The 15547-nt window shown below is 49.9% G+C and overlaps 2 protein-coding genes across 4 annotated transcripts in view; one reads left to right on the top strand and one right to left on the bottom strand.

Moving 5' to 3' along the window:
- Positions 1–15547, bottom strand: part of LOC134983951 (zinc finger protein 189-like) — a 207351-nt gene that overhangs the window by 97745 nt on the left and 94059 nt on the right. The window lies entirely within an intron of this gene.
- The window catches only part of LOC134983956 (gastrula zinc finger protein XlCGF26.1-like), a 40243-nt gene continuing 32632 nt past the window's right edge, over positions 7937–15547 (top strand). The window contains exon 1 of one of the 3 annotated variants that reach the window (XM_063949591.1): positions 7937–8104. The gene's annotated coding sequence lies outside the window, so the exon portion shown is untranslated. Of the gene's footprint in view, positions 8105–8569; positions 8764–15547 lie in introns of those variants that run through there. The other 2 variants (XM_063949589.1, XM_063949590.1) reach the window with 2 other exon arrangements.

A 15547-nucleotide genomic window follows, 5' to 3' on the forward strand; every position in this document is an offset into this window, starting at 1 on the left:
AAAGGACTGCACCCCTAGTATACAGCTGAAGCTACCACATTCCGATTGATATTTTCAGACTAGTAAGTATTGGTAATATTGTAGGAGCCGGAGCATGTCTGGGATGTGCTGTAGTATCACACCTACTGTCATATTCCAAGTAGGGAACTCTAGGGAAACGGGCAAAGTACGAACAGTAATATTGCTGTATTTAAACTTCCAGGAGCAGAGTAATATGTTGAAACTCAAACTTAGGGGGTAATTCAGACCTGATCATAGCAGCAAGCAGTTGGGCAATACCATGTGCACTGCAGGTGGGGCAGGTATAACATGTGCAGAGAGAGTTCGATTTGGGTGGGTTATATTGTTTCTGTGCAGGGTAAATACTGGCTGCTTTATTTTTACACTGCAATTTAGATTTCAGTTTGAACACACCCCACCTAAATCTAACTCTCTCTGCACATGTTACATCTGCCACACCTGCACTGAACATGGTTTTGCCCGACTGCTAACAAATTTGCTGCTACAATCAGGTCTGAATTACCCCAACAATTGTGAGTTATAAGGCATCTGTCTGTACACCACTTCTAGTCATTCTTTTGACAAGTGAACACCAAACGTGTACAATAATATGGCATTCCTAAACCACTTCTGGTATATGGGGCTATTCAGACCTGGGCGCAGCTGCGTGTTCGCACGCAGTGGCCACATCCAAGTCTGCGCATACAAAAACTGGGCATAGTGCGCATGCGCAAACCTTCACCATGTGGCCGCATCCTGCCGCAATGAGATTGACAGCGGCATCCGTCGGGGAGGGAGTGGGTTGGGGGGGGCCTCGTCGTGGCATTCTGTGGGCGCGGTCCGGACAATGCGGTGTGTCCAGATTGTTTTCTGGGCTGCTGCATGATGACACCTGCAGCCGCTCCAAGAAAAAAAATGTCGCAGAGCCACCTGCCACCGCAGGCAGTGGTCAACCTCTAATGCGTTTGCAATTAAATTGCGAACGCTTCACGGGGGCGGTGCCACACACATGCTGGACGGCTTTGGCCTGTGCTGGGCGGACCCCAGCATATGAGTTGATGGACGCAGAGCTTGCAGCAAAAGCATGATCTGTTACCATCTCTGAATAACTCCCATGGTGTATTGAGGCTACCCACTGTAATCTGGAACCAAAAGATCTAAAAAAAAAAAAAAAAAAATACAAATGCGTTTCATCTAGAATCATAAGGGATGTGGTCTCCAAGGACATGGGACACTTTATACATAGCGACACTTGTGCACATATGGCCTGACCAAACTCTACAATCAGAAAAAAATTGGTATTAATGGAAGCTGGGAGTGTGTGTGTGTGTGTGGTACAAAGATACCATCTGACAATATTGCCCTAATTACCATATAGGAGGAGAGAGGGGCGGTGGCCACAGTATTTAATGTGCGAGCTGGGATGAATAGCTATATCAGTAATACTGCTTGTAACAGAATAAAATAATACAAATATAACCCCATTTGAATCACTCTGTTAGCCATAAAAAAACAATACAATTTGCAGCGCTGCTGATTGAAGGTAAACACTTAAAAACCAATCATATAATAATTGAAAACACATTTATTGTACAGTACAATACACTCGGCCGGTGTGATTACACAAACATATAAAATGTTAAAATAATTCCACAAATGCGCTCCTAAGAAGTTGTAATGAGCTAATATTTGTTACTAATGAAACCAAATGATCGTGTGTTTCTTGTAAATGCCAACAATGAATCCACAGGCGAAAGAACTCTGCATTCAACTGAGACACCTCCTTTATTAGGGGTACATTTACTAAGCAGTGATAAGAGTGGAGAAGTGAGCCAGTGGAGATATTTCCCCATCAACCAATCAGCACTGAAGTAACATCTATAATTTGCATACTATAAAATGATACAGAGCTGCTGATTGGTTGATGGGGAAATGTATCCACTGGCTCACTTCTCCACTCTTATCACTGCTTAGTAAATGTCCCCCTTAGTTGATATTGAGGGTGTCTAGATATTAATATAGTCCCGCTTATATGATGTAGAAATGTCTCGAGCCGTTTAATTGCCTTAAATGTACTTTTTGGATCAGACCTCCTGGCCTCACCTTTAATTGCAGAAGCAACCGCAAGCCACGGTCAGTCCATTAACTCAACAAGGCTCAGTCTATATTGTGACCTGATTCCATTATATGGGACTGCAAATAGCGTGTCTCAAGCGGGTGCTACAAATAATATGGGTTTTATGACAGGCAGACTCCGGTTATTCCTCACCATATATATATATAACAGATCAGCTTGGTGATGGGTCTCCTTTCCCCAGTAAATAGCAGCAGAACCGGATTAACGGCGGAGCGGAAGGGGCGGTCGTCCCGGGGCCCCCACACACTGTCCTCACAACTGCAAAAAAAGGAGTACAGCATTTACCTGTCTCCTCTCCGTCCTCCTCGGCAGCTGAGACGTTCCATTACAGCTGCGGCTGCCGAGCAGCTTCTCTCACTGCAGTGTGAAGTCGCGAGACTGATGTGAGTGAAGCTCCTCGGCGGCTGCAGCTATAATGGGATGTCTCAGCTGCCGAGGAGGACGGAGAGGAGACAGGTAAATGCTGTACTCCTACTCCCATGTTTGTTTGTTTTTTGCAGTTGTGAGGACAGTGTGTGGTGGCCCCACAAATTTGTTCCCAGGGGCCCCCACAGACCTTAATCCGGCCCTGAATAGGGGCCTCTCCACAAAAGCAGCCTCTCCTCGGCAGGTTCTCTCACTGCAATGTGATGTCTCGCGAGATTTGACATTATCTCGCGAGACTGATGTGAGTGAAGCTCCTCGGCGGCTGCAGCTATAATGGAACGTCTCAGCTGCCGAGGAGGACGGAGAGGAGACAGGTAAATGCTGTACTCCTACTCCCATGTTTGTTTGTTTTTTGCAGTTGTGAGGACAGTGTGTGGTGGCCCCACAAATTTGTTCCCAGGGGCCCCCACAGACCTTAATCCGGCCCTGAATAGGGGCCTCTCCACAAAAGCAGCCTCTCCTCGGCAGGTTCTCTCACTGCAATGTGATGTCTCGCGAGATTTGACATTATCTCGCGAGACTGATGTGAGTGAAGCTCCTCGGCGGCTGCAGCTATAATGGAACGTCTCAGCTGCCGAGGAGGACGGAGAGGAGACAGGTAAATGCTGTACTCCTACTCCCATGTTTGTTTGTTTTTTGCAGTTGTGAGGACAGTGTGTGGTGGCCCCACAAATTTGTTCCCAGGGGCCCCCACAGACCTTAATCCGGCCCTGAATAGGGGCCTCTCCACAAAAGCAGCCTCTCCTCGGCAGGTTCTCTCACTGCAATGTGATGTCTCGCGAGATTTGACATTATCTCGCGAGACTGATGTGAGTGAAGCTCCTCGGCGGCTGCAGCTATAATGGAACGTCTCAGCTGCCGAGGAGGACGGAGAGGAGACAGGTAAATGCTGTACTCCTACTCCCATGTTTGTTTGTTTTTTGCAGTTGTGAGGACAGTGTGTGGTGGCCCCACAAATTTGTTCCCAGGGGCCCCCACAGACCTTAATCCGGCCCTGAATAGGGGCCTCTCCACAAAAGCAGCCTCTCCTCGGCAGGTTCTCTCACTGCAATGTGATGTCTCGCGAGATTTGACATTATCTCGCGAGACTGATGTGAGTGAAGCTCCTCGGCGGCTGCAGCTATAATGGAACGTCTCAGCTGCCGAGGAGGACGGAGAGGAGACAGGTAAATGCTGTACTCCTACTCCCATGTTTGTTTGTTTTTTGCAGTTGTGAGGACAGTGTGTGGTGGCCCCACAAATTTGTTCCCAAGGGCCCCCACAGACCTCAATCCGGCCCTGAATAGCGGCCTCTCCACAAAAGCAGCCTCGGCAGCTGAGACGTTCCATTACAGCTGCGACCGCCGAGGAGCTTCACTCACTGCAGTGTGAAGTCTCGCGTCGTCGGGACCAACTGATTCTGTCAAGTTCAGGAGCTAACCCTGTTGAAGAACTGTCAGGGAGAGTGCAACGTTTTGCACAAACTGGTTCCTTGAACTCGCCGTTATCAGGGGACCGTCCCAGTACGGGATAACTGTGACTCCTTACTAGCGACGGAGAAGCATCATTACCACCATCACCCTGGTGAAAATCCTTGGAGCCGTGGACAGACCCACGGCAACGTCTGAAATTGGTAATAACACCCCTGAATTGCAAACCTCAGGCAAGCCTAATGCGGAGGTTCTTTATGGAAAATCTTTTTTTTTTTTTTAGATTGGAGATCACTGCCCTGAGAGATTCCATCTTGGATTTGAATTTCTTTCAGTAGAAATTGAGGGATTTCAGATTTAGGAATGGTCTGACCGAGCCGTCTGGTTTCGGGACCACGAAGAGGCTTGAATAAAAACCTTCTCCCTGTTGTGACAGGGGAAAACCAGGTCAATGACCTGATCCTAATACAACCTTAGTATTGTGTCGCATACTACCTCCCCGTCCGGAGGAGAATCTCTAATTTGAAAAATTGGTGAGGGGAAACGTCTGGAAACTCCAGTATGTACCCTTGGGACACTGTTCGTAAAACCCACGGGTCCAGGTCCGTTCCGGGACTGACTGAAGAGTTTTTAGACGTGACCCCACCGGTGTGGACTCCCGCAAGAGAGTCCCAGCGTCATGCGGTGGAGGTGGCAGAACAGAGGATGATGTCTGCTCCTGTGATCTTGAAGAGGTTGCGGACCTCTTCCCTTTTCTCCCTCCTCTATCTGCAAAGAAAAAAGGGAATCTATCTATTGGGCTGAGATGACTGCATCCGAAAATGATGCGTCATCATCCGTTGTGAGGGAACATAGGGCAAGAAGGTAGACCTACCAGCGGCAGCTGGCGAGATCAAATTAACTAGGCCGTCACCAAACCAGGCTTCACCTTCATAGGGCAGAGACTCTATTTCTTCTCGGAGTCAGCATTAGCAATACATTGGTGAATCCACAACGCCCTCCTAACCGAGACCGCCATGGAATTGGCCTGTGAACCCAATAGTCCTATATCCCTTGCAGTCGCATGAAAGTATGCTGCAGTGTTCTTGATATGACCCAACATAAGGAGAATATCTATATTGGATGACAAGGCATCCGACCAATTTTTGAATACTACTACTCCCCCATGCGCATGTAATGGCATATCTATCCAACGTACGCGTGGACACATAACCAGAAAATAACGTATCTTCCTGCATACGATCCGCTGTTTGTGACAGGGCCCCATGCAGAACAGGGGGTGACTCCCACTTTATTCTGTCCGCGGCGGGAAAAGAATAAACAATTGGAATGCACTTGAGGATTTGAAACCATCTTGTCGGGGCTGACCTAGACTTTCTCTCGCAGAACGCTCAGTACATGAGAAGGAGGAATGTTACCTCAGCTTTCATTATAAATTAATATATCTATATATATACCCACATATAAACCCTTTTGTCAGTAACAGCAGGGTCCTCAGTGACGTTAATACGTCCTTAATTTGCACTAATCATATACTGAATGCTTTTGTGGATCTAATCACGGAAACATTATGGTCGACATAGGAAACAGTATCCGTGTCGATATCAGGGAGTAATAACTGGGCAAAATAATATTTTTTGCCAATTTTTACCCAGTCAGATATTAGTGGTGCCGACAGGGCCACCCCCACACGACTGTGTCCCTACTATATTTTCCTCTTGGGAAAAAACATTCAGTCACCGACATGTTGACACACATGTACCAAGCCCCATCAGGAGTCGGCGGTGCCGACAGGGTCACTCCCACAGCCGTTTGTGGGAAGATCACTCAGCCTCAGACATGCCGACACACGTGTACCAAACCACCCACCCACACACCGGGCATATAGGGGACAGACCCACAGTAAAGTCTGTCAGGGAGACACAGATGTAGTTTGCCAGCTCACAACCCAGCGCTCAATCTCAGTTCTGAAAACCTTTATATAATGCCTCAGACCTGTAGTGCTTTTATATCTAACTTATATTGCACCAAATCAACTGTGCCCCCCCCCCCCCCCCGCCCTGTTTTTCACTCTGTTATGTGTGAGGAAGGACTAGCATCTCTACAACTCTGTGGAGAGAAAATGGCACTGATGAGAGCTATGAGGGCTAAGCCACACTCCCTTAATGGCACGCTTCAGCCCCGCTATTTTTCATTATATTTATACTGACGGGGGTCAGGATTTAGTGCCCAGGCATACCACTTTTTTCCAGTCACATATGAGGATTTATATATGCTGCCCTGGGCGCCCCCCCCCCCCCCCCCCGCGCCCTGCACCCTACAGTGCCGCTGTGTGTGGGAGCATGGCGCGCAGCGCGATCGCTGTGCGGTACCTCATAATGCCGTCACTGAAGTCTTCTTTGCTTCTTCTACTCACCTGACTTCTGGCTCTGCAAGGGGGGTGACGGCGGGCTCTGGGAATGAACCCCTAGGCGTACCTAGTGTTCCAAACCCTCAGGAGCTAATGGTGTCCTATAGCCAAAGAAGCAGAGCCATTAAACTCACTAGAAGTAGGTCTGACTTCTCTCCCCTAAGTTCCACGAAACAGGGAGACTGTTGCCAGCAGGTCTCTCTGAAAATAAAAAAATCTAACAATAAAGTATTTTCAGAGAAACTCAGTAGAGCTCCTCAGTGTGCATCCAGTCTGCCTGGGCACAGATCTAAACTGGAGTCTGGAGGAGGGGCATAGAGGGAGGAGCCAGGTCACACCATTTGAAAGTCTTAAAGTGCCCATGTCTCCTGCGGATCCCGTCTGTACCCCATGGTTCTTGAAGTGACCCCAGCACCCTCTAGGACAGGGGTGGCCAACCAGTCAGAGACAAAGAGCTAAGAAATCTTGTTAGGTACATCAAAGAGCCGACTTCGAGCCAAAGGCGCACTTGCAAAAATGGGGTGTGACCTTGTGCCTGCTAGGCCACGCCCATGGTATAAAATACATTGAAAAAGCCAGATCCAACATAAAATATAATGAAAAAGCCACTTCTACATCAGTTAATTGAAAAAGCCAGATCCACATAAAATATATTGAAAAGCCAGATTCACATAATACACTTCAGTTCCCCCATGTGTCACTCCAGCCAGCACCCGCCTGTGTCACTCCAGCCAGCACCCGCCTGTGTCACTCCAGCCAGCACCCGCCTGTGTCACTCCAGCCAGCACCCGCCTGTGTCACTCCAGCCAGCACCCGTCTGTGTCACTCCAGCCAGCACCCTCCTGTGTCACTCCAGCCAGCTCCCCCATATGTATTTGGCTCCCTCAGTTCTCAGTCTACGTAATGCTGCTGCATGTCTGTCTGGAGTGCAGCAGTTTACAGATCTCTCGTGGTCACATGACTTTGAGTGTTGGGAGCCACATTTGAATAAAGAAAGAGCCGCATGTGGCTCAAGAGCCACGCGTTGGCCACCGCTGCTCTAGGACGTATGATAAAATTTGCTTTACTTGCAAACATGAATCAGGTCAATAGTTCTACACCTGCCAGTACCATGGTTGCCAGGGCTTGCTGGGACCGATAGTGTCACACCAACATACATTTCTTATATTATTAGGCTACAGTGGGACCAGCCCAGAATGACATAGCCTGATTCTGGTTGTGGGTTATTATGTGGGTATACTGTAACATTCCCCACTGCATGCTGTAACCAGATATACAATATAGCACCAGTGTAAGGATCAGGAGCTCCCCCTGGTGGACAATATAATCATACCGGTGACGTCATGCCCGTACAGTCACATGATTACGAGCGCCCTCAGACGGTAAATTGCGGTATCGCTCCTCCTCCGACGTGACAGGGCCGCGGCTCAAGGGCGATGTGTCATGTGACCGGTACAGGCCGCGCATTCTGGGTGTATATATAATGACAGCAATAAGAGACCAGAGCACAGCTGGAACTCAGATCCCGGAAGTCAGCTGGAACGCATAACAAGGTCGTCGGCTGGAACGCAAAACCCGGAATGGAACGCAGAACCCAGAAGTCGGCTGGAACGCAAAACCCGGAAGCCACAGCCTGGCAGTGACAGGAAAGGGAATGGATTACGGAAAATAAATTACTTCCTTCGGTGACCCCTGCCTGTGACTGGTGTAGAACGGCTGCAGGTCAGTACTGGATTGTCTCAATGTACTATGTGCTATAGGAAGGTGCACAGCAATCAGCAGGGGCGGTCAGATGGTGGCTCTGGTGACATCTATAGCCTCCTACATGGAACCCAGTGTGCACACTCTTACTTCCTCCTGCCTGAGTACCTGTGTCCCCACTCTCTGTAGTCCCCCCAGTTCCTCCTGTGCCAACCTACTTTCTCTGACGTCCTAGTGGATGCTGGGTACTCCGTAAGGACCATGGGGAATAGACGGGCTCCGCAGGAGACTGGGCACTCTTTAAAGAAAGATTAGGTACTACATCTGGTGTGCACTGGCTCCTCCCTCTATGCCCCTCCTCCAGACCTCAGTTAGAATCTGTGCCCGGCCAGAGCTGGATGCACTTAGTGGGCTCTCCTGAGTTCACTATAAAGAAAGTATTTGTTAGGGTTTTTTTTTATTTTCAGTGAGATCTGCTGGCAACAGACTCACTGCTACGTGGGACTTAGGGGAGAGAAGCGAACCTACCTGCTTGCAGCTAGCTTGGGCTTCTAAGGCTACTGGACACCATTAGCTCCAGAGGGATCGAACACAGGGCCCGACCTCGATCGTCCGTTCAGAGCCAGAAGACGGAAGATACCGGAGAAAATCGGCGGCTGAAGACTCCGGTCTTCAATAAGGTAGTGCACAGCACTGCAGCTGGGGGGGGGCGCCCTGGGCTGCAATTAGTATACCTTAAGTGGCAAACTGCACATAATACAGTTCTAAACTGTATATGTGCCTAATCCCCCGCCATAATTTTCATTAAAAAAGCGGGAGAAGCCCGCCGCTGAAGGGGCGGGGCTATCTTCCTCAGCACAGCCAGCGCCATTTTCTCTTCACAGCTCCGCTGGAAGGACGTTCCCCAGGCTCTCCCCTGCAGTATACACTACAGAAAGGGTAAAAAAGAGGGGGGGGGGGGCACATAAATTTAGGCGCAGCTATTGGGGGAAAATTCACTTTGTGTATAGTGTATATCCCTCTGTTATATAGTGCTCTGGTGTGTGCTGGCATACTCTCTCTCTGTCTCACCAAAGGACTTTGTGGGGTCCTGTCCTCAGTCAGAGCATTCCCTGTGTGAGTGTGGTGTGTCGGTACGTCTGTGTCGACATGTTTGATGAGGACGCTTACGTGGAGGCGGAGCAGGTGCCGATAAGTGTGATGTCGTCCCCTGCGGGGCCGACACCTGAGTGGATGGATATGTGGAAGGTATTAACAGACAGTGTCAACTCCTTGCATAAAAGGTTCGATGACGCAGCTTTGGGACAGCCGGCATCTCAGCCCACGCCTGCCCAGGCATCTCAGAGGCCATCAGGGGCTCAAAAAGCCCGCTACCTCAGATGGCAGACACAGATGTCGACACGGAGTCTGACTCCAGTGTCGACGAGGATGAGACAAATGTACAATCCACAAGGGCCATCCGATGCATGATTAAGGCAATGAAAAATGTGTTGCACATTTCTGACATTAACCCGGTTACCACAAAAAAGGGTATTATGTTTGGGGAGAAAAAGCAGCCAGTGACTTTTCCCCCATCTGATGAGTTAAATGAATTGTGTGAAGAAGCGTGGGGTTCCCCAGATAAGAAACTAGTGATTTCTAAGCGGTTACTAATGGCGTACCCTTTCCCGCCAACGGATAGGTTACGCTGGGAGACATCCCCTAAGGTGGACAAGGCGCTCACACGCTTATCAAAAAAGGTGGCACTGCCTTCTCAGGATACGGCCGCCTTAAAGGAGCCTGCAGATAGAAAGCAGGAGGCTATCCTGAAGTCTGTGTATACACACTCAGGTACTATACTAAGACCTGCTATTGCTTCAGCATGGATGTATAGTGCTGCAGCCGCATGGTCTGATTCCCTGTCTGATAACATTGATTCCCTTGACAGGGACACTATTTTGCTAACCATAGAGCATATTAAAGACGTAGTCTTATATATGAGGGATGCACAGAGGGACATTTGCCGGCTGGCATCTAGAATTAATGCAATGTCCATTTCTGCCAGGAGAGTATTATGGACTCGGCAGTGGACAGGTGATGCTGATTCTTAAAGGCACATGGAAGTTTTGCCTTATAAGGGTGAGGAATTGTTTGGGGACGGTCTCTCGGACCTCGTATCCACAGCAACAGCTGGGAAGTCGACTTTTTTACCTCAGGTTCCCTCACAGCCTAAGAAAGCACCGTATTATCAAGTACAGTCCTTTCGGCCTCAGAAAGGCAAGCGGGTTAGAGGCGCGTCCTTTCTGCCCAGAGGCAGGGGTAGAGGGAAAAAGCTGCACCAGACAGCCAGTTCCCAGGAACAAAAATCCTCCCCTGCTTCCACTAAGTCCACCGCATGACGCTGGGGCTCCACAGGTGGAGCCAGGTGCGGTGGGGGCCCGTCTCCGGAACTTCAGCGACCAGTGGGTTCGCTCACAGGTGGATCTCTGGGTTCTACAAGTGGTATCTCAGGGATACAAGCTGGAGTTCGAGACGTCTCCCCCTCGCCGTTACCTCAAATCAGCCTTGCCAGCTACTCCCCAGGACAGGGAGGTAGTACTGGCGGCAATTCACAAGCTGTACCTCCAGCAGGTGATAATCAAAGTTCCCCTCCTTCAACAGGGACGGGGTTACTATTCCACAATGTTTGTGGTACCGAAACCAGACGGTTCGGTGAGACCCATTCTAAATTTGAAATCCTTGAACACTTATATAAGAAAGTTCAAGTTCAAAATGGAATCGCTCAGGGCGGTTATTGCAAGCCTGGAAGAGGGGGATTATATGGTATCACTGGACATCAAGGATGCTTACCTACATGTCCCCATTTACCCACCTCACCAGGAATAACTCCGTTTTGTGGTACAGGACTGCCATTACCAATTCCAGACGTTGCCGTTTGGTCTGTCCATGGCACCGAGGGTATTTACCAAGGTAATGGCCGAAATGATGATACTCCTTCGAAAGAAGGGAGTTATAATTATCCCGTACTTGGACGATCTCCTTATAAAGGCGAGGTCCATGGAGCAGTTGTTGGTCGGAGTAGCACTATCTCAGGAAGTGCTACAACAGCACGGCTGGATTCTGAATATCCCAAAGTCGCAGCTGGTTCCTACGACGCGTCCGCTGTTCTTGGGTATGATTCTGGACACAGAACAGAAGAAGGTGTTTCTCCCGGAGGAGAAGGCCAAGGAGTTGTCATCTCTGGTCAGAGACCTCCTGAAACCAAAACAGGTGTCGGTGCATCACTGCACGCGAGTCCTGGGAAAGATGGTAGCTTCTTACGAAGCGATTCCCTTCGGCAGGTTCCATGCAAGGATCTTTCAGTGGGATCTGTTAGACAAGTGGTCCGGATCGCATCTTCAGATGCATCGGCTGATCACCCTGTCCCCGAGGGCCAGGGTGTCTCTGCTGTGGTGGCTGCAGAGTGCTCATCTTCTCGAGGGCCGCAGATTCGGCATACAGGACTGGGTCCTGGTGACCACGGATGCAAGCCTCCGAGGTTGGGGGGCAGTCACTCAGGGAAGAAACTTCCAAGGACAATGGTCGAGTCAGGAGGCTTCCCTACACATAAATATTCTGGAACTAAGGGCCATTTACAATGCCCTAAGTCAAGCAAAACCCCTGCTTCAAAACCAGCCGGTGCTGATTCAGTCAGACAACATCACGGCGGTCGCCCATGTAAACCGACAGGGCGGCACAAGAAGCAGGATGGCGATGGCAGAACCCACAAGGATTCTCTGATGGGCGGAAAATCACGTGATAGCGCTGTCAGCAGTGTTCATTCCTGGAGTGGACAACTGGGAAGCAGACTTCCTCAGCAGGCACGACCTCCACCCGGGAGAGTGGGGACTTCATCCAGAAGTCTTCCAGCTGATTGTAAATCGTTGGGAAAGGCCACAGGTGGACATGATGGCGTCCCGCCTCAACAAAAAGCTAAAAAGATATTGCGCCAGGTCAAGGGACCCTCAGGCGATAGCTGTGGACGCTCTAGTGACACCGTGGGTGTACCAGTCGGTTTATGTGTTCCCTCCTCTTCCTCTCATACCAAAGGTACTGAGGATAATAAGAAAGAGAGGAGTAAGAACTATACTCATCGTTCCGGATTGGCCAAGAAGGACTTGGTACCCGGAACTACAAGAAATGATCTCAGAGGACCCTTGGCCTCTGCCGCTCCGACAGGACCTGCTACAGCAGGGGCCCTGTCTGTTCCAAGACTTACCGCGGCTGCGTTTGACGGCATGGCGGTTGAACGCCGGATCCTGATGGAAAAGGGCATTCCGGTTGAAGTCATTCCTATGCTGATAAAAGCTAGGAAGGATGTGACAGCAAAACATTATCACCGCATATGGCGAAAATATGTTGCTTGGTGTGAGGCTATGAAGGCCCCAACAGAGGAATTTCAGCTGGGTCGATTTCTGCACTTCCTACAGTCAGGAGTGACTATGGGCCTAAAATTGGGATCCATTAAAGTCCAGATTTCGGCCCTGTCTATTTTCTTTCAAAAAGAACTGGCTTCACTGCCTGAAGTTCAGACGTTTGTTAAAGGAGTGCTGCATATTCAGCCCCCTTTTGTGCCTCCAGTGGCACCTTGGGATCTCAACGTTGTGTTGGATTTCCTAAAATCACATTGGTTTGAGCCACTTCAGACCGTGGAGTTGAAATATCTCACGTGGAAAGTGGTCATGCTTTTGGCCTTGGCTTCGGCTAGGCGTGTGTCAGAATTGGCGGCTTTGTCATGTAAAAGCCCCTATCTGATCTTCCATATGGACAGGGCAGAATTGAGGACTCGTCCCCAATTTCTCCCTAAGGTGGTATCAGCGTTTCATTTGAACCAACCTATTGTGGTGCCTGCGGCTACTCGGGACTTGGAGGCTTCCAAGTTGCTGGATGTAGTCCTGGCCCTGAAAATCTATGTTTCCAGGACGGCTAGAGTCAGAAAAACTGACTCGCTGTTTATCCTGCATGCACCCAACAAGCTGGGTGCTCCTGCTTCTAAGCAGACTATTGCTCGCTGGATCTGTAGCACGATTCAACTTGCACATTCTGCGGCTGGACTGCCGCATCCTAAATCAGTAAAAGCCCATTCCACGAGGAAGGTGGGCTCTTGGGCGGCTGCCCGAGGGGTCTCGGCTTTACAACTTTGCCGAGCTGCTACCTGGTCGGGATCAAACACGTTTGCAAAATTCTACAAGTTTGATACCCTGGCTAAGGAGGACTTTGAGTTTGCTCATTCGGTGCTGCAGAGTCATCCGCACTCTCCCGCCCGTTTGGGAGCTGTGGTATAATCCCCATGGTCCTTACGGAGTACCCAGCATCCACTAGGACGTCAGAGAAAATAAGAATTTACTCACCGGTAATTCTATTTCTTGTAGTCCGTAGTGGATGCTGGGAGCCCGTCCCAAGTGCGGACTTCTGCAATACTTGTATATAGTTATTGCTTAACTATAGGGTTTTTGTTCTGAGCCATCTGTTTAATGAGGCTCAGCTGTTGTTCATACTGTTAACTGGGTATAGTTATCACGAGTTGTACGGTGTGGCTGGTATGAGTCTTACCCTGGATTCCAAATCCTTTCCTAGTAATGTCAGCTCTTCCGGGCACAGTTTCCCTAACTGAGGTCTGGAGGAGGGGCATAGAGGGAGGAGCCAGTGCACACCAGATGTAGTACCTAATCTTTCTTTTAAGAGTGCCCAGTCTCCTGCGGAGCCCGTCACGGAGTACCCAGCATCCACTACGGACTACGAGAAATAGAATTACCGGTGAGTAAATTCTTATTTTCTGCCTTTCCCTCTCCACATCCTGTATTTCCTTTCCCCCTGCCGCATTGGGGGGAAGCATTATACCTGTGCACCTGCTACATCCTGACTGTGGGTAATATACCGGTTAGTTCTAAATCCAAGTTGGGTAAGGGACCGCTGATGTCACCAGGGGAAGGAGCCACGCCCGAACAGGGTACCCAAAATGTACGCTCGCCACACTTCGGGCTCGGTGGCTTAATCCGCTTCGCTCGCCACCGGGTTATTAAAGGTAGCAGTTGGTGGCGTGGATAGTAGAAGTACTATCCCGCTGGCCTAGCTTCTCCCCCTGACATCATAGGTCCTTTAGGCCACTTGAATCTAGCATCTACCGTAATATAACTACGTACGCCCATGTCACAAGGTGTGTGTGTGTGTGTGGGGGGGGGGCTGGGCCTATGTACCCCACTTTGCGAATTTCCTCTTGCCTAGTGTATGGGGATTAAGGGATGGACGTTGGTGGGTTAACCATCGATGGTATAAAACCATCAACAGGGGAACCATGTACGGTGTCACCCACCGATGGTCATCCCAGTTCTATTACTCAATGGGCCAGTCAGAGGTGGCGGTGATATGTTGCGGGTTGTATGTGGGGGGAGGGGGTGGGGCTAGGCTATGTGTCTCTGTGCCAAGGAGAAAGAAAACAAAAACATGCGGTGGGGGTGCTCAATGCCATCGACGGCAGAGAATAATTATATTTCTCTAACGTCCTAGTGGATGCTGGGGACTCCGTAAGGACCATGGGGAATAGCGGGCTCCGCAGGAGACTGGGCACTCTAAAGAAAGATTTAGTACTATCTGGTGTGCACTGGCTCCTCCCTCTATGCCCCTCCTCCAGACCTCAGTTAGAATCTGTGCCCGGCCAGAGCCGGGTGCTCCTAGTGGGCTCTCCTGAGCTTGCTAGAAAAGAAAGTATTTTGTTAGGTTTTTTATTTTCAGAGAGCTTCTGCTGGCAACAGACTCTCTGCTACGAGGGACTGAGGGGAGAGAAGCAAACCTACTCACGGCAGCTAGGTAGCGCTTCTTAGGCTACTGGACACCATTAGCTCCAGAGGGATCGAACACAGGTACCTAACCTTGATCGTCCGTTCCCGGAGCCGCGCCGCCGTCCCCCTCGCAGAGCCAGAAGAACAGAAGCAGCAGAAGCATGAAGACATCGAAATCGGCGGCTGAAGACTCCTGTCTTCACTTAAGGTAGCGCACAGCACTGCAGCTGTGCGCCATTGCTCCCACAGCACACCACACACTCCGGTCACTGTAGGGTGCAGGGCGCAGGGGGGGGCGCCCTGGGCAGCAATTAAGATACCTTTTGGCAAAATTATACATATATACAGTCAGGCACTGTATATATGTACGAGCCCCCGCCATTATTTTTACACAGAAACGGGACAGAAGCCCGCCGCTGGGGGGGGCGGGGCCTTCTTCCTCAGCACTCACCAGCGCCATTTTCTCTCCACAGATCCGCTGAGAGAAGCTCCCCAGGCTCTCCCCTGCAATAGAAGAGGGTAAAAAGAGAGGGGGGGCATATAACAATTTGGTGCAAAAACAATATATACAGCAGCTACTGGGTTAACACTAAATTACTGTGTGATTCCTGGGACATATAGCGCTGGGGTGTGTGCTGGCATACTCTCTCACTGTCTCTCCAAAGGG

This window comes from Pseudophryne corroboree (assembly GCF_028390025.1).
Source record: "Pseudophryne corroboree isolate aPseCor3 chromosome 3 unlocalized genomic scaffold, aPseCor3.hap2 SUPER_3_unloc_3, whole genome shotgun sequence".
Lineage (NCBI taxonomy): Eukaryota > Metazoa > Chordata > Amphibia > Anura > Myobatrachidae > Pseudophryne > Pseudophryne corroboree.